The sequence below is a fragment of the Protopterus annectens genome, chromosome 5.part0 (assembly GCF_019279795.1).
Source record: "Protopterus annectens isolate FY-2018-M chromosome 5.part0, PAN1.0, whole genome shotgun sequence".
Lineage (NCBI taxonomy): Eukaryota > Metazoa > Chordata > Ceratodontiformes > Protopteridae > Protopterus > Protopterus annectens.
In genome coordinates, this window is record NC_056735.1 from 1,862,173,261 (window position 1) to 1,862,197,523 (window position 24,263).

The 24,263-nt window shown below is 41.6% G+C and overlaps 1 protein-coding gene across 5 annotated transcripts in view; it reads right to left on the minus strand.

Moving 5' to 3' along the window:
* Window positions 1-24,263, minus strand: part of ELF1 (E74 like ETS transcription factor 1) — a 960,524-nt gene that overhangs the window by 23,221 nt on the left and 913,040 nt on the right. The window lies entirely within an intron of this gene.

A 24,263-nucleotide genomic window follows, 5' to 3' on the forward strand; every position in this document is an offset into this window, starting at 1 on the left:
GAGAATGAAGTCTGGGACTGACCAGTTTCAGTGAGAAATGGGGCAGAGTCATACATGTACATCACTAAGGGACTGTCTGCTGCGATAGCCTTGGTACTCTTAGATCCTATTCCGAAGACAAGGAAGGATCTAGAGACCTCTTATGGAACTTCTCTGAGTCCATTTTTTCTTTTGACTTCTACCTTGGTTTTTCCTTATCCCTGTCTGCATCTGGTATCTCCCTGGGATTTCTTGCCCTTGGTTTTGGGAGATGAAGTTCATGTAGTAGTAGTATGGATGGCAGACCCTGTCTGGGGAGCAGGGAGTCCCTTGACAGTTTTTCATGCCTATTTTGTAAAGCTTGAGCACTACAGGAACTGCAGGCTTGACAAGAAGCATCTAAATGAGCCGTCCCTATATAATATATGCAGAGGGAGTATGGGTCCTGGGGGTGGCAGCTTATTCCCACATTCTGTGCACTTTTTAAATCCTTGACCAGCATCCACAAAGTAAAGGGTAAAACTTTCACACTCACAAGATTACTGAATGATCAAAATTACTCTGCTAAGGCAAATATTCCTAAACACTTAAGATTTTTCTAGTTTTTAACAGTTTTCATAGATCTATTTTCTAAACACATTTACAATCCATCTACACTAACAAGAAAAAAAAAATTCTTAAGGTAGTTTAGAGGTGTTTAACAAAATTTTACAATAAACTTGTGTGTGTAAAAATTCTCACAGTAAAAGAAGAGTTGGACAGAAAGAGCCACAAAGGATACAAGACAGCAGAGCCATAGGACATAGGACCAAACACTTTAGTCAGCAAACGAATCTGGAGGTAGTAGGGTGGAGGTCAGGGACTTATGGGTAGAGGAGGAGTCAGAGCCCTGGAACCAAACAGCTTCAAGATTGGTGCCAAGGTCAGATCCAGTTGAATCAGACAACCCACAGTTGAATCGGACAAAAATTGACAACATGGTTACCTGCCAAATCAAACTTTTTTTTCACCCTTGTAAGATTAGACATTGTAATTCCTCTAATAGGGATAAAAGGCTTTATATAAAGGTTTTGATGAACTCCATTTACCCATTGTAGTTTTTGTGTGTGTGTGTATAAACACATTTACTGATATTTTTAACTAAAGCAGTAATACACAAACCAACTGTTCAAACAAATGAAAGAGAAAAAGAAGTTATGTCATACCATAATGTTCCATCTGTATTGTTGATCCTCATTCAGTCATTACGCATGGGTATCGGTTCAGACCTCGGAACCGAGCCGGCCATTTTCCAAGCTCGTGTCAGCTTCAAAATCTCAAGCTAAACTCTTACCCACAATCCCCCCTCTCCCTGTTACCTCAGATTGAGTTTGCAAGTCAAAGAAGGTAGAGGCTACCTCTGGTCAAATAACCTAAAAGAACCGGATGGTGAGATCCACTAGAAACCACAGGAGAGGGAAGGAGGGAGGGTCGTAATGACTGAACGAGGATCAACAATACAGATGGAACGTTATGGTAAGACATAACTTCTTTATCTGATATTGTTAATCCTCGTTCATTCCCAGCTACCTCTACTCCTGGGAGGCTCTCATGGAAGGACATTCCTGAGCACCATAGAACCAAAAGATGCTCTTCTCCTGGAGAAGAAGTCCAATTTTCAATGATTGCTGAAGGTATGAGGCGTAGCACAAGTTGCAGCTGCACAGAGGTCACGTAAGGAGGCTCTGGCATGGAAGGCAGCAGAAGTTGCCACCAACCTTGTTGAATGAGCTTTCATGGTAGTAGGCAACAAGATATTGTGTTGTGTATAAATGAAGGTCACACAGTCCTTCAACCATCTAGCTAATGTGACCTTAGCAACAGCAGATCCAAATCTAGGTCCAGAAAAAGCCAAAAATAACTGGTCAGACTTACGAAAGGGCCTAGTCCTGTTTAAGTAAAAACAAATTTGCCTGTGGATATCTAGGGTATGTAGGCAATACTCTCCTCTGTTTGAAAGATTGGGAAAGAAAACTGGCAATTCAATAGCTTGATTAATGGACATTTCAGAGATCACTTTAGGTAGAAAAGATGGATTACTTCTCAGAGTCACTATCTCTATGAAACATCAAGTATGGACTCTTGATACATAGAGCTTGAAGCTCAGAAATACGTCTGGCAGAAGTAATGGCGACCAAAAACAAGCTTTTCCATGACAAATACTTGAGGTCACAAGAAGAGGCAGGTTCAAAAGGTGGCATTGTCAGAGCTTGTAGAACTAATGATAAATCCCACGGTTGAATAGGTTCTCTAAAAGGTGGCTTCAGATGATTCACACCTTTTATGAAGGTCTTGCGCAATTTTGTGGGACATAGAGGAATCTTGGACACCCTCATGAAAATTAGAAATTGCAGCCAAATAAACTCTAATGGTAGAGGCCGACTGACCCGACTGAAAGAGCTCGGCCAGATAGTCTAGTATCGACACTGGTGCTGAGAAGGGATCTACTTGCGTATCTTTCAGACAACAGGTAAATCTTTTCCACTTGCTCAGATAAGTAATTCTAGTGGCAGACTTATGAGATGCAATGACAATATCATGTACTGGTAAAGATCGATCATTCTGCCTGGCAATCAAAGGAATTGGAGTAGCCAAGCCATGAGCTTCAGGCTGTTCAAGTTGGGATGAATCAGGTTCTGTGGATGTGAGATCAACTCTGGGGTTGGATGGAGAATCCATGGTCAATCTAGTAGGGGAGGCCAAAGGAAGGGGAACCAAATCTGTCGAGGCCAATATGGTGCTATGAGGATCACCTTGCTCTTCAACTGATGGGGCTTTCTTCAGAAAGTGGGGAAAGGGTGGAAAAGCATAAAGAAGCCCCAAGGGCCAATTGTGGACTAGATCGTCCCTGGGTGACTGTCCCAGAGGGGGGAATCAGGGCGAAGTAGTTGCTGCATTTGTAGTTGGTCGGGGATGCAAACAGGTCGCAGCAAGGACGGCCCCAGCGGTGGAAGGTCTCCGCCGCTATCAAGGGATTCAGGGACCACTCGTGAGGTTGAATAATGCACCTGCTGAGTCTGTCTGCTATCACGTTGGAACTCCTGGGAATGTGCATTGCTAGAAGAAAACGGTTGGTAGCCATCGCCCATTGCCATATCCTCATGGCCTCTTGATAAAGGAGGTAAAATTTGGTTCCACCTTGCTTATTATGTACCAGACCACCACCATGTTGTCTGATTGAATCGCAATTGTCCCAGACGGCAGCAGGGGATGGAATGCTTGCAATGCCAGAAGCACCGCCTTCAGCTCTAGAACGTTTATATGCAGATGGGCCTCCAGTTCAGACCAAGTGCCTTGGACTGTCTGTCTCTGACATAGCCCCCCCACCCCATCAGGGAGGCATCCGTGGTCACTGTTGCCTTGGGTTGCTGGGGGGAGAAGGGGTGAGACCATTGTGACAGATTGTGTGTCATCCACCAATTTAAATCCTGTTTGCACCTGTGGGTTACTCGAATCATGGCTGAAAGAGGATGCTGAAAAGGATACCATTGGGTAATCAGTAGCCACTGTAGAAGCCTCATGTGAAACCTGGCCAGGGGAACAATGGTGATGGAGGCTGCCATGGAACCCAACAGCTGTAGAACTGAGTGAGCCGTGGATTTCTCCCTTGAAAGGATTGGAATCAATTGTTGCTTTATCCTTAGAATTCTGTGCTCTGGAATAGCAGCTCTGCATTTCTTTGTGTCCAAGACAAGCCCTATGAATTCTGTTGAATGAGATTGGGTGAGATTGGATTTTTGCCAGTTTATGGTTATGCCTAGCCTTTGAGCAGCGAGGAGAGAGTATGCCAAGGCTTTTTCCAGTAGATGTCTGGTGGGGGCAGAAATGAGCCAGTCGTCTAGGTATGGAAACACCTGGAATCCTTGAAGTCGCAAGTGAGCTGTGACAACTGCCATGCACTTTGTGAACACACTGGGGGCTGTAGAGAATCTGAAGGGTAGTACTCTGAACTGGTAGTGACTGGCTCCCATATGGAAGAGCAGAAAACTTCTTGCTGGCCTGTCCACTTTTATGTGGTAGTATGCATCCTGAAGATCTATCAAGCATATCCAATTGTCTTTTTCCAAAAGCAGGAGGATAGACTGTATTGTGACCATCTGGAACTTTTGTACGCTCACAAACTTGTTCAATACACTGAGATCCAAAACTGGTCTCAAGTCCCCAGTTTTCTTTGGCACCAAAAATAGTCTTGAGTAGAATCCGGATCCTATCTGGTCTGGAGGGACTATTTGAATGACTCTTTCTTAGCAGCTTTTCTATCTCTAGTGCTGCTTCTTCCATTTGACTGGGTGGAATGTCGGGAATATTTTTTGAAGGAGCAGGACAAAGATCGAAGGGGATATGATAACCTCTGGTTATAATCCTTCGTACCCAAGAATCGGTAGTGATGGTTAGCCAGACAGAAGGGTACAAGGAGAAATGTCCCCCAACCACCTCCAGAGGAAAGGAGTTGGGACGCTCTTCAGGAGCGCTGGTAGGATTGACCAGGGAAAGAATCCCTGGAACCCTGGTTACGCAGACCCCCTTTGCCCCGAAAGGAGCATCTTCCCTGTGAGTTTCCTCCTCTATCTCTAGGGGAGAACTCGACCTGTGTGTCACGGAAAGGACCCTGAGATTTCTTGAACCATATCTTCCCACTCTTTTGGTTTCAGGAGAAAGCACGTTGAGGGGAAAAATAACTGACACCTACAGCAGAAATGGTCTTACCGTCCTGTTCACATCTGGCCAATTTGCTTTTTACTTTGGGCCCAAACAACGAGGAGGCCTCAATGGGAGTGTTAAGAAAGGAAGCCTTAAAGGGTTCCGCGAAATTGCACAAGCGCATCCAGGCATGTCGTCTCAAGACAGCAGCTGAACCCACTGCTCTAGCTGCTCCTTCTGATGTGTGAGATATCAGTCTCACAGAGGAGTTAGATATTGATTCAATGGTGGCCAGCTGAGAGGCCACTTTGTCACGGACCTCATCAGACACGGCACCAGTCAATGTTTCAGAGAGCTCAGAAATCAGATCCCTTTGAAGCCTGGTAAAGTGTGCCATATAATTCAGGGATCTGATAGCAAAGGTCGCTGAAGCAAAGGTGCGCTTCCCTATCCTGTCCAGGGCCCGGGACTCTTTGTTAGGTGGATTGACAGTCTGGCTTTCCTCTTCTGCCAGATCCTTTTTTGTTGCAGCCGCCACCATCAAAGCATCCACAGGAAGACCTTTGGACCAATGGGGATCCGAAGCAGGAGGGGACAAAATCTTAAATGGTCTCCGGGGAATAGCTTAAACGGTATCAAAAGCCTTCCAAGCATGCTGCACAATAAGCCAGACAAGTTCATCAGCAGGTGGAGTAACCCAGGACGTAGGGGGCCGGGCGCGAAAGGCCTGCAGGAACACAGATTCCTCAGAGGTCGGACTAGAGGACTGACAGTCACCTCTCTGTTTCAGGATTTCGAGGATATCACCAAAGGATACCTCAGAGGGTGACCGGGGGGATCCTACCCCCTCATCAAACTCTGTCTCTTCAGTGAGGAACTCCTCTGTGGAGTCCATGTGCTTCTTCTTACACAAACTTTTCCGGTGGACCTCCTCAGTGGGAGAAGCTGGAGAAGACAGCAGAAAAAGGAATTCCTGTGGGAATATGTCCTGAGGTCCTTGCACCCAGTGTCTGCTAGGTGCAACTTGTGAAACTAATGTACCAGAGGAGGGTGGAGGTATAGACAGTCCAGTATCCCCAACAGCGGCAAAAGCCTCCTCCATCAGTTGGAAGGCTGGTCCACCTGAAGAGGAGTGTATGTCTAGGACAGGGGTCACCCCTCCCCTAAGTGGCTCAGCCTGCTGACCCAGAGTCCCTGGATGGCTGTGGAGCAGCAAACTATGCGTGTCACAACTGACATCCTGGGTCATAGCAAAACTTTCCTGCCACGAAGGCAACTGCGGTTCCTTAGTGAGATCCATAAAGGGAAACGCAGAAGGAGAAGACTGCTATATCCATGTACATCAAAGGCAATGAAGGAGGAGAATAAATAGGGGTCTTTGGAGATGGGTGATCACCTCTCAAGGAAGGATAGTTCCTGAGGGGTAGGATACCTCTGGCCAAGAGCACCTGACCCACAAGACGCAACACATGTTCGGAAAGGCTTCTAGTGGACCTCATGGAGACTGAGGGAGAAACAGGCCTGTCCACAAAAGAGGCAAACTCGGTGCCCATCTCAACCATCCACACAGAGGACAACGGTGCCGAGAGAGACTGGACTATGGGTGTCTGCACTGAAGAAGTCACTGGTGCCGAGATCATGGTCTGCACCGGCACAGGGATCGGTGCCGAAGTGGTTGTTGGTACCAAAGCTGGAACCGAAAAAACTGGAGTCAACAATAAAGGTGTCTGTTCCAAGGAAGATCTCAGAGCCGACGTGGTCAAGGTCTGCACCGACTAAACGATCGGTGCCGATACAGTGGTAACAGTCTGAACTGAGGAGCCCCTCAGTGCCAATATAGTGAAGGCTGCAGGAGAAGACGGAGCCGAAATCACTAACGGTGCCGAAGGTCTAGGCACCAAAAGCACTGGGGCTGACTGAGTGAGCTCCGAAGCCGAAACTTTAGCCTTTTTAGGTTTTGGTTGGTGGGAGTCCCCAGCTGGGGATGAAGGCAAAGATTTAGCCTTGGTAGGAACATCCAAGATTTTCTTACGGGCTCTAGGAGGGGTTGAGGCGTCCGACCCAGAAATAGCCTCTGAAAAGGGAGATTTAAGAAGTCCCTTCAGTAACAGCTTGTTTTTCCTTTCCAACAAGGTTCTATTCGAAAAATTGTCACAAATAGCACAGGACGGGTCAACAGACAAGTGCGACACCCCCAAACAATAAACGCACAAAGAGTGTGCATCAGAAGTAGGTAGTTTGTGCCCACAATCAGAACACCGCTTAAACCCTGGACTACCTTTCTTATCTGCCATGACAGTAAAATAATAGAAAAAGGTACCAGCAATGGTACAAAAGAATACCCGAAGGTATGAGAAAAAAGGGAAGGATTACCAACAATGGTAAAGAGAGAGAATACCTCGTGGTAAAAGGGTAAAGAAAAGAGCAGAAAAACCTCAAGAAAATATGTACTCTAGATGCGATAGGGTAAGATACAATGAAATATAAACTTTTCTGACAGAGAAGTAATCTGAAAGACTATCAAACAACAAGCTGTACTTAGCTCAAGAGAAGTAGCTTGACACGACCGAATGGCAACGCGGCAAATGAAATCTGAGGTAACAGGGAGAGGGGGATTGTGGGTAACAGTTTAGCTCAAGAGTTTGAAGCTGACACGAGCTTGGAAAATGGCCGGCTTGGTTCCGAGGTCGGAACTGATACCCATGCGTAAGGAATGAACGAGGATCAACAATATCAGATACAATATTTAAGAAAACTAAACCTACCCCCACTAAATGCATCCACCCCCTGTACACAATATATACAAAAATATTAGAACAGAGTAATTAATGCAAAAAATTTCTCCTACAGTTGGTTATTAATGATAAAAGGTGTGCATGGGACAACAGAATTATTCAAATATAAATGAATTATTAAAATATGGTAATGCCTTGTAATTATTCCAGAAGAGAAAACAGTGAATATCTTATTACCCATGTTTGTTAGTATTAATGAGGAGAATTTTAGGAATTTTCAACAAGGTTTGCCAGTTGGTCATCTTTTTCCATGACGAGCTGGTGTTAGGCAATGCTTCAAAAGGTTTCAGCTGCTTGAGTAACATATTTACAAAATTACTCCAATTTAAAGAGTTTAAATTGAGCCTGTTTTGTGAGACAGCACAGTTGTGTAATTAAACTTAACATAACAGTAAACATTTGAATATCACTGCTGCAGTAGGCTTAGTTATATGGGGTTATATCCTGCCAAGGATATACCACACGGCCAGCTTACAAAGGTTCAGAGCACCTTTCACTCAGCCATGAGTAAAACAGACGTTTTGGTGCCAAGCCCTTCAGAACTTTCCTGCCAACAACACAGGGAGGCTGAACCCTGAGAGAGCAATGCTAGTATGAACAAAAAATAAGTAACCACTCCCTGGCATAAAAACACACCAAAACCAAAGGGGGATAGATGGGAGGGAGCGGCTACTGCAGGAGTGATCATTCGAACATCTGCTGTTACGGTAAGTTTACTTACACAACTCTACTACATTCATCATATTGATCACTGCTGCAGTAGTAGCCTTAGCTATATGGATAGATTAATTTAGCTTACTACATGTGGGAGACTTGATTCATTCCCTCCAGTAAAGCTCTTTTGAGTGTGCACCTTTAACTCCCAGTAGGTGTGGCTTCAGCCTTTAAAAGATGAAGTTATCACCTTACAGTTCTAACAAATACTTATTGACAGAGGTCATATATCAATACAATTGTGTTTGCCATCATATAAGCTTCAAGATAAAATCTTCTGATACCTTGTATGTAGCATGGTTTTGGAATTATTAATGCAAATATGAACAGGCAATATTTAATGCCTAGAGGAGCAGTAGGGTGTAACTGCAGAAATGCCTGTAGACGTCACTCGGCTGTAATGAGTTGAGGAGAAGAGTCCCTGAAGAATGATCCTTGCTATGCCTGGTCTAGACCTGCAGAAGGAATCAAGCTTATAGTGCTTTGTAACACTTAAGTAGAATACTTCTATAATCCAACCCTTTCCAAAAAGCCATAAATGAAGCCAAGGCAATGGTAGAGTATATTTGACCCTGCCTGGAATCATTTTGTTGCAGTGTGTATAACAAAAGGTAATTGCCTTAGACAACCATTTGGAAATGGTCTGTTTTGACAGAGGTTCCCCCCCCCTTCTTTTTACCTTCACAGGAAATTAAAAATTCATCCAAAGATCTGAAAATTTAGTTCTGTCAAGATAGTTCCAGTGTTGTCTGTGGACATCTAAGGTGTGGAGTATCTTTTCTCCCTTATTTTGGGGTTCAGGAAAGAAATGTGGGAGATGGAGACTTTAGCTCAAAGTAAACGTGCATACTACTTTAGGCATAAAAGGATCATTAGTTCTCAAATAAACCCTGTCCCCCTGGAAAATGTGATAGGGTAGACTCACCATAAGAGCTTGCAAATCAGATACTCTTCTTGCAGAGGTCAGAGCAAATCAGTAAAACTGTCATCTGTGTTAAGAATCTCAAGTCAGCCAGTTAGCTAGATAAAATGGTGCAAATGTTAGCATCTCTAACAAAATTAATATCCCAAGGAGGGGCCACTGGTTTTCTTGGAGGCTTCTTAAACAAAATTACTTTCAAAAAACATTTTGACCTGAAAGAGAAGGGATCCATGAGCAGACATGCTGAAATGGCTGATAAATGAACATGGATACAGGAGTAAGAAAGGCCACAAGACAGTAACTCACAAAAATATTAAGAAAACAAAGAACTAACCCTGAATGGGTGCTGGTTATGTTGCTGGCATCAACTAGAAAACCTTTTCCATTAGCTAATATATGATTTTCTAGCAGTAGGTTTTCTTGTCTCCATTAATACATACTGCACCATCCTCAGTAAACATGTGCCAAAAGGAATTAAGACCCTATAATCCAGGCAGTCAACTGAAGTTGATTGGTGTTAGGATGCATCATATTCCTCTTTTCCTGTATGAGTAAACCCATTCTGTGAGGAAGCTTGTGGTAACTGCCCCTGGGCATTTGCAAAAGAAGGAAAAAAAATGGTTGCCTGTGCCAGACGGGAGTCACCACACTGATCTTGGGGCATTCCTTCTGAATCTTCAGAAGTATAAAAAGAAAGTAAGAAAGTACAGTTTTGTACCTACCATAAATGTAGATGTCCGATAGGTATGCATCTGCAGTCCTCACATATGGGTTGTCCTGCCTCAGGCAGCCCTTCGGTCGGCCGGATTCCAAAGTCTGGGTCCGGCGTCAGCTGATGTCGCCCTTTCCCCGACGTCAGAGCTCCTGGGGTATAAAAGTATCAGCCGATGCCATCTTCCTCAGTTTTTCTTGCCCCAGATGCCAGGTGCTAAGGAAGGCTAAATTTGGAGAAATGCAAATAATTCCAAACATGCACAGTAATATAAAACAAATACACCATAATAGGTAACCCCAGCTAGCTATAAGAGGGATAAGTACCCAAGAAATACCACAGAGGGGAAGGAGGGAGGGTAAACCTGACTGCAGATGCATACCTATCGGACATCTACATTTATGGTAGGTACAAAACTGTACTATGTCCTTCAAGGATGCATCTGCAGTCCTCACATATGGGTAGAATACCATAGCCAAGCTGGGGGTAGAAGGATCTAAGAAAATGATGGTGTAGCTAAAATGCCCTGCAGGACTGCTGTAGCAAAGCCTGCTCTGGATCTGGAATATAAGGGCAAATTGTAATGCTTGGAAAATGTATGCACGGAGCTCCATGTAGCAGCTTCTAAAATGTCCTTGGTAGCCACCCCTCTTAAAAAGGCTGTGGAGGTGGCTGTGGCTCTGGTGGAATGAGGCCTGATGTTAGCTGGCACAGTCTTTCCATGATAAGAGTAGCAGAATCGAATGCAATTCCCTATCCATTTTGAAATAGTCTGTTTGGAAATTGCTTTTCCTTGAATACCTGCAGCATATGCTACCAACAGCTGGTCCGTTTTTCTGTAAGTCTTAGTTCTGTCCAAGTAGTAGCGCAACTGTCTGTGAATGTCCAGGGTATGCAGAAGTTTCTCCCCCTTGTTTTGTGGATTTGGAAAGAAGGTAGGCAGGTGAATAGCCTGGTTCAATGAGACCCTGGATATCACCTTTGGCATGAATGAAGGATTGGTTTTCAAAGAGACTCTGTCCTGATGAAAAATAAGAAATGGTTGTACTGCCATGAGTGCCTGCAATTCAGATACTCTTCTTGCTGAGGCCAGAAGGAAGGCAGTCTTCCAAGACAGGAACTGTAGCTCTGAAGATGCTGCTGGTTCAAAGGGAGGTAGAGTCAACTTTTCCAACATGAAGTTAAGGTCCCATGTAGGCACTGGTGGTTTTCTTGGAGGATTGATGTTTTTAATTCCTCTTAGAAACTGCCTTACGAGAGGATGAGAGAAGACAGATGGATCAGTATTGTATTCTGCTGAAATTGCTGAAGCATGAATTTTAATGGAAGAGTAAGAAAGGCCATTGTGGAGCATTTCTGCCAAGTATTCCAGGATATGTGCCATGCTCATCACTGTCGCATCTAGGCCCTTTGCGGTGCTCCAAGTGTGGAATCTTTTCCATTTTGCTGAGTATGCCTTTCTCGTGGAAGGTCTGCGAGCTTCCATGATGATATCCTTCACTCTCTTGGATAGCTTTTCCTGGTGAGGAGTCAAGGTATTCTCCAGGCTGTCAGCTGCAGGGTTTTCAGGCTGGAGTGCAGAGTTTTGTAATTGTGCTGTGTCAGAAGAAGTGACCATTGTGGTAGAGGCCACGGTTTCGTGTGTGACATGCTCCGTAACAGAGGGTACCAGTGCTGCCTTGGCCAGTCCGGGGCTATTAGAATCACTTTTGGCTGCTCTGTCCTGATATTTTCAGTAAGACCTTGGTCATTAGTGGAAGAGGTGGAAATGCATACACTGTTAGAGCATTCCAGCTGAAAGAGAGGGCGTCCACTTTCCATGCTTGTGGGTGGTATGTCCTTGAGCAGAATTTCTTCAGCTGATGATTGAGGTGGGAGGCAAAAAGATCTATGTCCGGCCTCCCCCATGATTGTGTTATCTGAAGGAAGATGTCTGGGTGCAGCATCCATTCGTGTGGATCCATGGTGTTTCTGCTTAGGCTGTCCGCCAGTATATTGTCTTTTCCTGGCACAAACTGGGATTGCAGCTCTATATTGAGTTTTAGGGAAAGTTCCCAAAGATTCATTGCTAGCCTGCAAAGAGGGTAGGAATGGGTACCTCCTTGCTTGTTTATGTACCACATGACTGTGGTATTGTCTGTCCTTATTAGCAGGTGGCCTTGATGTAGAAAGTGCTTGAAGGCCTCGATTGCATGCATCACTGCCAGCATTTCCTTTTGGTTTATGTGCATGCGCAATTCTTTCTGAGACCATAGTCCTTGGATGCATCTGTCCCCATTATGTGCTCCTCATCCATGGTCTGAAGCGTCCGAGGTAATGGTTTGGCTGGTTACTGGTTTGCTGAAAGGCAGACCCCTGTTTGACTGGCTTGCTTGGGCCCACCACAGAAATTCCTTTTGAAGGCATGGAATGAGTGGTATCAAAGCTTCTAGGCTGTGATTGTCCTGAGACCATAAACTCCTTAGGTACCATTGCAGTTTTCTCATATGCAGCCTTGCTTGTGGAATCAGAAGAATGCATGATGCCATGTAACCCAGGGCCTGCAGGATTTTCCTTGCAGTCATCTGAGTTTGTTTTGTTTGATTTTTGAAGTAATCCGGTAGTTGTCTTTGTTTTTCATCTGTGAGAAAAGCCATTTGGGTGGTTGTATCTAGTTCCACACCCAGAAAAGTTATTCTTTGGGATGGCACAAGTCTTGATTTGTGAATGTTGACTGTGTATCCCAAGGCCTGCAGCAGGCGGATGGCATAATTCAAATGTTTTACTAAAGTTGGTTGTCTGTCCACTTGTATAAGGCAGTCGTCCAGATACAGGTATATTTGAATCCCCTGAAGTCTGCAGTGTGCAATTACTGATGCCAGGCATTTCGTGAATACTCTGGGCGCAGTAGATAAGCCAAAGGGCAATGCTGAGAATTGATAATGCTCTGAACCTGCAAGAAATCTGAGGTGTCTTCTGCAACTTTGTCTGATAGGGACATGCAGGTATGCCTCCTTGAGGTCTAGAGTTACCAGCCAAGACCCCTTGCCCAGAATGGGAAGGAGTTGCTGTAAGGTCAGCATTTTGAATTTTGGCACAATGAGATAAGTGTTCAGTGCGGACAAGTCGAGAATAGGCCTCCATTGTTTTTCTTTTCTTGGGACAAGGAATAGTCTGGAATAAAATCCTTGGCCTTGTTCTGCGAGAGGAACCTTTTCTATAGCTTTCATTTGCAATAGGTTGGCAATTTGCTCTAAAGCCTCTGCCCTTTGATTCGGTGGCAGATTTGGCATTCCTTTTCTTTCTGGTAATGTATGGAAATGGAACCTGTATCCTTTGTCTATTATTTGCAATGTCCATTTGTCCCTTGTAATACTGTGCCAATTTCTTGAGAATAAAGATAGCTTTCCGCCCAAAGGTGCTTCCAATTGAGCCCTGGTCGGTGGGGTCAAGGTGAAGTCATTGAGTCTGTCCTTGTGCAGCAGTTGTTGGTCCTGCACTACCTCTCTGGTTAGGAGGCTGCCATTGACATCCTCTGTAGGAGCCTCTAGCTTGCCCTCTAACTCTGGCACGCCTGTTCTTGCCTCTTTGAAATCTCTCTTCTGGAAAGGACCAATTCTTAGAAGGCCAATTTCTGCTGAATCTTGGTGGTTGGACCCGGAGGAAATCCTTGACTGTTTGTACAGATTTAGCCTTTTCCTCAAATTTCTTTAAGACCTCCTGAGCAGTGGAGCCAAATAACTTTTGCTTTTCCAGTGGAGCATCCAGAAGCTTAGCCTTAACATGATCTGGCAGAGATTGTTCCTTCAGCCAAGCATGTCTACGTATGACTGCACCTGTCATTGCTGACCTACATGAAGCTTCCAATGCATCATAACCACACTGCAAGAAATGGTTGCTAACCTGTTGTGAGTTATGTACCAGATCCTGAAGTGACTTGCGATCTAGGGGTTCAGGTGAAGACAGTTTTTTCTGCAATTCATCCAACAAATACTCTTGGTACTGTATCATATGAAATTGACAATTTAAAGGCCTCATAGACAGAGTGGAAGAAGTATACTCTTTTTTACCCCATCTCTCTAAAGCCCTGGACTCCTTTTCAGAGAGGAGTGGATTTTTAGTAGTGGCAGCTGCAACCCCTTTAGGACCCTGGGAAATAGTTTCTGGGTCAGCAGAGTGGGCCTTGTAAAGGAAATGATGTGAGTCCGGGACCCTGTAGTACCTATCGGGTTTAACAGGAGCCGGAGGAAGGGTGTCAGGGGAAATGCTAGACTCCGAATACACATCATCAATGACACTTAAAACAGGAGGAATAGCCAAGGGTCTATGCTGAGGTAAATGAAGAAAAGTCCTTAATCTCTTCCTGGAATCAGAGAATTCCTGGCCCTGCCATTGGAAATGCTCTCTCATGGAGTGAAGGGTCTCCCCAAAGGACAGCTCTTCAGGAGGGGAGGCAGAGAGAATAGATTCCTCTGCATCATAATCCTCGTAGGCCGTAAAGGCCTCCTCCTGGTAGTCCGAAAGAGCAGAGCCATCAGAGGCCTCATCAGAGGACTGTGGATCAGCGGGCTCAACCCTAGGCCTTTTGCCTAGAGGAGGTTGAGAGCCCCTGTCCGGGTGAGGCTGAGAGCCCCTAATTGAGGAAATAAGGTCCTCAGCCAAACTTAATATCTGTGAACCTGTAGTGGATCCCTGAGGAATAGTCTTGGGAGGCAGAGATTTTTGTTGTTTAGCAGCTTTAGCCCTAGTGAATGCTTTTATGGACATGGATGCAGGGGGCCTGGCTGCTCCACGTGCTGGTGTAGTTTTGTCTAGGGGAATGGTGTCGGTAGTTTCCTGAACACCGATTTCCGAGAGTAAATCTATAACCGACTCAGAAGAGGCCTCCGGGGCCGAGGTTGTCGGTTGTGCGGTTTCTGCAGTCGGAAGTACCAAGGACTCGGTTTCAGCCGAAACCGAGACACTCGCGGTAGGCCTAGGCGTGGTTTCAGCCGAAACCACGGTCCACGTGTGTCGTTCCTTGTCCTTCCATTTTCTGGTTAAATGAGAAGTCGGAGTCTCCGACGGCATAATATAAGAGAAACTAGCCCCAAAAAATTCCTCTGCAAACTCCGACCGACGCCTAAGAGTGCGTCGATTAAAGGAGGCACAGGCAGTACAGGCTGAGACGTCGTGGTCTGGGCCTAGGCAAGGGAGGCAGTAGGAATGGAAATCCTTATGAGGTATTTGTTTCCCACAAGTCAAGCAATTATTAACTTTAAGCGTTTGATCTGACATCGGCTGAGGCAAGAAAGAGTCCCCAACGGGGTACTTAGCTTTTTGAAGTCTTCGGTAGCTGAAGTTACAGGAGCTGGCCGATCGGCACTTGCGAACTGCTTCTGCTTCGGGCACCACGCGGCAAGAAAGACTGAGGAAGATGGCGTCGGCTGATACTTTTATACCCCAGGCACTCTGACGTCGGGGAAAGGGCGACATCAGCCGACGCCAGACCCAGACTTTGGAATCCGGCCGACCGAAGGGCTGCCTGAGGCAGGACAACCCATATGTGAGGACTGCAGATGCATCCTTGAAGGACATCAAAGCAGTCCTGGACAAAGTGCCTCTCAAAAACAGTACGAAAATCCAGAAAATACAAAAGAGGGAACACCACAGCAAATATCAACATATACACGTAGATTTAATAAATCCAGTAGTGCAAAACAGTGAGTGCTTTCAAGTTATAAAAATGTTTCATCAGACTTTCATGCACATGTATTCTCTATTTAATTTAAATAGTAACCTCATTTCAACAACATCCAATCACTTAATAAAATTAATTATGACATCATACTCATCAAATAACTTTATATAATCATTAAAACCTATCTAAAATCTATATAATTACATTTTATATAAAAAAAATTTAATATAAAGACATGTTATGATCATTTAATTGCATTTCATGTTAAAAAAAAATCTATTGGATACATTTTATAACAAAGAAAAAATAAGTGCTTAATGTGCATATGACCTAGCTGCTAGGAATGGTTTCAGTGTTATCGCATCATTTAGATCACTCATTTTATGGGCTTGTAGGTGTATAATCCATTTATTTTCTTGTCCCTCTGTGTAATTTGTAATATTACCTATCCTACCATTCCTTTTAGTTAACTCCAAAAACCTAAACTTATGTGTCATGCCAAGGGTCAACACATGTCTAGCCTATGCATTGTTTTCATCCTCCTTATTAATGGCATATATGTGTTCCCTCACTCTCTGCCTAAGGGTTCTGTTTGTCTTGTCTACATAAAAAGATTTACATACCTGGCATTGTGCCAGGTATATTAAGTCCCTTGTTTTGCAATCGGCATAGTGTTTAAAAATATATTCTTGTCCAGAATCTGGATGAACAAACTTGTTATCACCTGTCATGTATAAGCACTGATTGCAACTTCTGCAGGCGAACGTCCCCTGTCTATCAGAATGTATTTGATTCAAAATTCTGCCATCCTCATAGCATAGCAATCTCTTTAAAGACTTGGTATTCCTATATGTATACCTCGGTTTTGCTCCCACCATTGTCGACATTTTTTGATCTACACTTAATAATCTCCAATTCCTATTATTTCTTTTGCCTTAATATTTTTGTTTGTAAAAGGGATTATCGCTCTAGTCATTGTTGCTTCCCAAATTCATCTCCTCATTCTCATTTCCATCATTTTCCTCTTTCTCTGTATCTCATTTCCATTCATTACCTTTTCTATCTCATTTACATTGTAGCCACGATGCTTAAAATGATCAGCCAACATCTTATGTGTTTTATGATCGGCTTCATCATGACTAGTAAGCCTTGATACTCTAAGGGCTTGGCCCTTCATTATACTGGGATAAACATAGTTTTTCTTATTGTTTGTTATAAAATGTATCCTTTATATAGATGTTTTTTAACATGAAATGCAATTAAATTATCATAACATGTCTCTATATTATATGTTTTTTATATAAAATGTAATTGAATTATATAGATTTTAGATAGATTAATGATTATATAGACTTATTTGAGGAGTGTGATGAAATGAGGTTACTATTTAAATTAAAGAGAGAATACATGTGCATGAAAGTCTGATGAAATGTTTTTATAATGTGAAAGCGCTCACTGTTTTGCAGTATTGGATTTATTAAATCTATGTGTATATTTTGATATCTGCTGTGGTGTTGCCTCTTTTGTATTTTCTGGATATTCAGAAGTATCCTGAATATTAGTGGAAAGGGTGGTACAAGGAAAAGAAAAAGAAAAACAAACTACTGGACTCTTAAAACGCCAAAGGATTTATTTAAAAAAAATTAAAGCTTTCAAGACAATTCCCCTCATCAGTGTTCATTAATACTGATGAAGGGAATTGTTCCAAAAGCTTTGTCTTTATTAAATCTTTTGGCATTTTAAGAGTCCAGTAGGTTGTTTTTCTTTTGCTGCTTTATTTTATACCACTGAGACAGTGGTGTGCATACAAGGAAAAGAACAGGCATCTCAGTTGCATAATGTATGTAGTCCTGGAGCAGAATCTTGCCAGCTGACTGTTCAGAGAGGAGCCAATGAGGTCTACTTGAACTACCCATAGATGGTTCAAAACTTGGAAGAACCCCGGATCTAGTTTCATTCATGAGGGATTGCTCTTGTTCTGCTCAGCTTGTCAAACACAACTTTGCTCTGAACGGATACACAATGCCCTTAGAGTGAGACTGTGCTGTGAAGCTACATCACAAGCTACCACAGCTAGTCTGCAGAGGGGGTACAACCTGGTCCCCTTTGCTTGTTGATGTACCACATGACTGTAGTATCTGTAACAACTTGAAGAAGTCATGGGAACCAGATGTTTTATAATCATGTGTTTCCATCTATCCTTGGTGTCCCACAGATTTTGTACTTTTACACCTCCTGAAACTATTCTACAAGTAAGTCACAGGCATCTGTGGTGATTGACTGCTTTGTAACAGGGAAGGAAAAGGGGAAACCCTGATTTAGGGATATCTGTTGTTTCCACCAAGTGATCTCCCTTCTGACAAATCTCAGTACTGGGATCTGAAAACCAAGGGGTGCTGGGACCAAAAAGAGCCAGGGGTATCATAAGAATCATACATGCCATTAGACCCAAAATTCTTACCAAAGTCTGAGTGGAAAGTGAGAAATAGATGTACTTTTCCTGTGAAGAAAAGCTTTTTGAATAGTAGTGTCTAGCTGACATCCCAGAAACACAATCCTGTAAAGAGGTGTCAAGAAAGAGTTTTGAATTTTCTCTTGGAATCCCAGCTCGTGTAAGACATTTCTCATCCAAGAGAGAAATTTGTGACACTTGGAAAAAAATTTGTCAAAGATAAGCAAGCAGTCTAGATTTGGAAACATGGATACCTTGTCATCTAGAATGAGCTGTAACTGCAACTAGACAATTTGTGGACACTCCTAGTGCACTGGATAGTCCAAAGGGTAAGGCAGAGAACTGATCGTATGATCCAGCCACAGAACCTTAAGGAAATCCTGAACTCTGGATGAATAGGAATGTGATAAACATTTTTTTAATTTAATGTTACTGGGAAACTTGAATGAGGAAGAGAAGGTAACAGGTAGTGAAGCAACATCATTTTGAATTTGGATATGATCATAAATTTAAACCGGTTTAAGATCGACCAAGCATTTTCTTTCTTTGGCACCAAAAACATCATTGAATAAAACTCCTTCCTGAGACAGCATGTGATGGACAGGTGAAAACAAGATTCTGGTCTGGAGGATGAGGAATTATTTCCTCCCAATGCCATCTGTAGCCTTGATGAATGATCTTGAAGAACCCACATGCATATAATCTCCCATTGTTTCTTTGTGAATTGGTTATCCAATCTCTCTTCCCAATCCTTTCTAACCTTCTTTGATTGATTCTTATAGTTATCATGCAGTATTTTATATGTGCTACTAATTATTCCTTTAATAGCAGCTTCTGTTCTAGATTCCACTAAAAACTCTACCAGTGCTGGTCTTTCATTCAGGGACCCCCTATTTCTTTCTCTTTGTCTATACTCTTATATAAATCCTTAATAGGGAAGGCAATCCCTAATCTGCACTTCAAATAAATTCTTGACCTCTTCCCATTCTATTACTTTTTTCCCTCTTTAGTTATTTGCTTCCAATAGGGCGGCCACGGTGGTGCAGTGGTTAGCATTGCTGCCTCACAGCAAGAGGTTCTCCGGTTCGATCCTCGGCTGGGGTGCCTTCTGTGCGGAGTCTGCATGTCCTCCCTGTGGTCGCGTGGGTTTCCTCCGGGTGCTCCGGTTTCCTCCCACATCCCAAAGACATGCTGCAGGTGGATTGGACACTCTAAATTGGCCCTAGGTGTGCGTGTGAGTGTGCCTTCTGTGGAAGGTTGGGCGCCGGGCTGGCAACTCGACACCGTAAAACTCCACTGCCATTCAATGTGCGGACAAGGTGATCCGCTGTGGCGACCCCTAACTGGGAAAAAGCCGAAAGAAGAAGAAGAAGAAGAAGTTATTTGCTTCCAATACCTTGGTTCCTTTGCCAGTTTTCTCCAATAAATTTCAGCACCCTCTTGCCTACTGCCTATATCCCTAACTGCAGTCGTCCTTATCGTCAGAATCTTCCTTCTCCATCCCAGTATATAGGAGTGTTAGTTCCATGGAATACTTCTGATTCTGGGATACTGGATTTGATTTTAGCTATTAAGGTACTCCATATTTTTTGAGAATATTTACAAGACTAGAAATTATGAATATGTGGATTATCCTTCCTACAATCGTTACAGTTCCTAGTGCAGTTAAGGAAGTACAGAAATTTTTAACAGGTGCAAGGTATTCATTATTTAAGATCATAAATTGAGCACAAATTAGCTATTGTTTACATTTTTTTATTGAGGTCCTCTCAAGTAAAGTTTACACGTAGCTCAGACTGAGAAAATAAGTATGATTGAACTTATTAATTTCTAGTTTATAGGTTCTTGATAGAGCTTTATTTTGGGTTAAAGCATGTAACAAATCTTGCAAGAAGTTAATATTTGGTACTGCTGTATGTGAATCTTGCACTGATACAATGAATAATATGATTTAGTAAAGGCAGGTAATCTTTAGGCAAATTCCTTTTCTGCTGAACATATTCTGCAGAGTTTGTATCACGCATTATGAAGTTCCACATTCATTTCAGTTTTATTAAAGAAAATTTACTTAAATCAGTTATTTGGTTATTTAAACATCATGATTAGTATTAACTGGTTGAAGTAGCATGTAACAGTCTTCTAATTTCAACCATGCCATATAATTTTGAAAAGCATATATCACATCCAGAAAAAATATGGATTTTCATATGTTTTGCCATTTGATTACTTAAAAAGGAATTAGAGAATGCTACATGACTAGGCCTTTAAGCATTTGTGCCAGATTCCAGCCCAAGAGGGAAACCAATTGTTATTTGCAAAATTTTAGGTGGACAGTGGTCATAATCTATTTGCCCTAGTAATCAAACATGAAAATATGGTAATCCCATACCTCCAAGAGATTTGGAAGATGTCATTTTACTATACTGAATTCTAACCGATTTGGGGGACCATATAAATTTTAAGTGTTGATTCGATGGTGCTGATAAATTTGGAAGACTAATTTGGGTTGATGACCTGATATACAATATTTTGGGGAAAATATTCATCTTTATACTGGTTACTTTTGTGAGAAATTAAAATCTGATGTTTGACCATTTTTGAATATCACTCTGTATAAATTCTGGTACCCATCTGCATTGCTCATTAGTGAAGTTTATGTCTAAGTAGATGCATTTAATTTTTAACCCCTCTAGTTTAAAACATCAATACAACTGTGATAGGGATATAGATGAATTGTGGATGCTTTATCTAGAACCCTTTTATAGTCTGAAAAATATAAGACATTGTTTCAATTATTTTTTGCAGATAAGGATAAACTATATATATATATATATATATATATATATATATATATATATATATATATATATATATAGTGCTGCGGTAGCATTATTGCCTATCAGTTAGACGCCCATTCGATTCTCAGTTAGAGCGTCTTCTGTGTGACGACATGAGTGAATGGGCCTTCCTTCGTTGAAGGTTGTGCGTTAGGTCCGGCACGCCAGCACATAAAACTCTACTGCCAATCATTAGCGGGACGGAGTTCCACTGTGGCGACCCCTAACCGGGAAAAGCCAAAAGACGCAAATTATATATATATATATATATATATATATATATATATATATATATATATATATATATATAAGCACAGTGAAGGGGGGTGTACAGCCTAACTACACTGGGCTGCAACAGTATGATGTTTTCAGTCAAATTAATAAAAGGGGTTCTATACATATGCAAGTTAAATAAATATGGTTTGAGCAAACATCCTTCTCTCACTCGGTTGTGTGTGTACAGGTTGAGAATTCAGTTTAAGTGCTTTGTTGGGTTGTGATACAAATGCTTTTTCAATGTATTTCAAAAAGTGGGAAGAGACACTTCCATAACCAAAAAGAGAAACTGAATATTTAATCAGTCAAAGGCCCTGGATGCATCTAGTGATAATACAAGTGAATTTATTTTTTGCTAGAGCAAGGATTTTGGAGGGTAGCCAGGATAAGGGTTTGATCTGATGACCCTGTTTTTAACAAAGCCCAACTTGTAAGGTAAAATAATTGTGGGTAAACCACTAAGCCTGTCGCAAATATTCACATTAAAATTTTTATGTCTATATTTAAAGTGCAACTCTTCTAAAGTATATCTGTAGAATCTTTATTTGGTTAAGGTATTAAGATCATAGAGTGGTTTAGATACAGAATCATAAAACCATTTAAAAATAATAAGCTAGGTACAGAGTACAGTTTTTTTTTAAATAAAATATCTATGAAGCATTTATAAAACTTTGTGATGTATCCATCAAGCCCAGGAGCTTTATAAAGTTTTACGGCTTTGACACAGTTTTAGGTTTCCTTTTAATTTGATTGCGGATGCTAATTCTTTATGTTCCTGTTTCAAAGTTGTAAAAGTAATTTGGCCTAAAACAACTTGGTTTCTTACATAGATTGTGTTTTGAATCATTATAAAGGTGAGAAAATAAAATGCAGAGTATGTCTAAGGTATGTGAATCTGAATTATTTATTTTTTTATTGACAACTATTTCTTTAAGAAGGTTTGGAGAATAATGAATTTTAAGTATTTCTGCCAAAAAGTTGGAAGTGGTTTGGGCCCATTCTGAGCATGAAGTCAGTATTTTATTTTCATTGTCAGGGGAGTTGTTTTGCATAAAATAGTAGGAGATTTTGCTTTAGGGGTCGTATTTGCTGTTCGCTTTCATTATTTGGGTCCTGAAGTTGTTGAAAATGTAGGGTATTAAGCTTATTTAAGTTATTTTCATATTGTTTATTTTTCTTCTTTCCATAGGCAGCTTTAATGACTACGTATTCTCTTACCTGCACTTTGAAAAAGGCCCACTGTATATCAAATTTTATATCTTCTTGTGAATGATTATACAATTCAATTAAGAGGATTAGTATATCCAACTTAACATCATGATTTTCTAGTAAGTGAGGGTTTGATGTCCACTTGTTAACTCTTGTTGGGTGTTTATGTACATCCAGATGTAGTTGGATTTTAGACAGTGAACCGAAAGTAATCTAGGATCACCATTTAAATCCAATACACTATGTAAGAGAGCATTCAAAACTAGGAAAAAAATCTATTCGGGACCATGATTTGTAACATGGTGAATAAAACAAAGTTATTTTTGTGTTGTGGGTCAGCATATCTAACTGGGTCAAAAATATACAGTAATGACAGGCCACGCACAGTAAATGGAGATACTGGGGCAGAACTTTGTGCCTACAAGACTCAAATTTCTTAAATACTACAGTTTATCTCCATTTTCAAACAGATACAATACAAACCACAGCTTATGAATGAAGTTGTAAAGTATATACTATTTAGTATAAAGTGAACTACGGAAATAATGTATTTATAAACAATATCAAATTTTGTAAAGAAAGGTCCTACAATACAGGAAAAAAATAAGAGTAAAATCTGCATGTTAAGTTTAGTCTGTTAAGTCCAGAACTGAATCAAGGAAATAAAGGTCCTCTTGATGACAACTTTCATTATCAGATGAATTGCATAAGAAACTTCAAAGTACATAATGCTGCACTGCGCAGATAGAGATTTTGTCTACTTCAGTAGAAACTTAATGTTCACCAGCTGTAAAAGAAAATATTGTCCATAACAGTACCCTCCCTTGGTCAAATGCTAAGATTTCTGAATAGGGCATCTCATTTGTTCCATTATCAAACATCATTACACTTCAAGCAAGTTTTACTACTCCCAATGCACTAGAGAACTGTGAATTTATTACAACTCAAGTACAAATGGTTACATAAATTTGAGATAAGTACAGCAGGCAGCAGAACTTACACTGGTTTCTACTCTGGATAGACATATGAAAAGTAGTAAACTACAGCTGTGCAAACCTTAGAGGACCTGTAAATGGTTTAGTCTGTTGACCGACACTGATCTATACTTCCAAATAAGGTCTTGTGATCAACACTGAATGAATTAAACTATGTTAACTCTTAGGAATTCATGATGGCCATGAAATGGCCCTTTCTTAACCATCATTAATACTGGATTTGACAGAAGGCAGTAACAGGCTGCTTATCCAATAAAAAAACATTGGTCTGGTAAGAGGAGGTTCATCTTCAGTAACACCAAGATACAGGCTGACCGGCTTTATGACCACTTAAAAAATTTTCCCTGGTTGCTACAGTCCCTCCTCCTTTTTCATAATGCACAGTGGTTCGTTAACCTTTTTAGACACTCACTGCCAAGCTGTAGCTCAAATGATAGAAAATAGCCTCAAGCTGCCTTTCACAACTCTGACTAGAACATTTTGCAAAGGTGTGAATTAGTACCCTAAATTCCCATTTTTTTGGATATTTGCAGTTTCCACAAATTTTTATTCTCTCCAATGGGCCTAACTAACCCTTTTAATGCCTAATCAAAAACATTTTAATTACTCCAGCTTCTATCCAAGCATTTTCTTTTCTATTTAGTGGGAATTTGACCTCTACAGTTAAGACAAAGTATCCCTGTGTGAAGAAAATTCCTCTCCAGGACCAAATCGGCCTTTGAGTTTTGTTGTTCAGCTGAATACAACACCCAAATAGTGACATATTTACTACCACTTTACTACAGTTACCTTAAACAACTGCATCAGCCAGCTCAGGCTTTACCTTTTAGAGAAAGCTCTCGAGCCAAGAAATGCAAATCGCCACTGATTCCGCCCTGAAGTCTTCAACCACAGTAGACACCCACAACTCTAAAAAGGTTACGTTATACAAACAGTCCAAATCCTGATCACCAAACTACTTTTCTTGTTCAGTACTAATTACAGTATCTAACTAACTACTCGGTTTTAGATGAAAGAATGCTAGTCTTTCCTT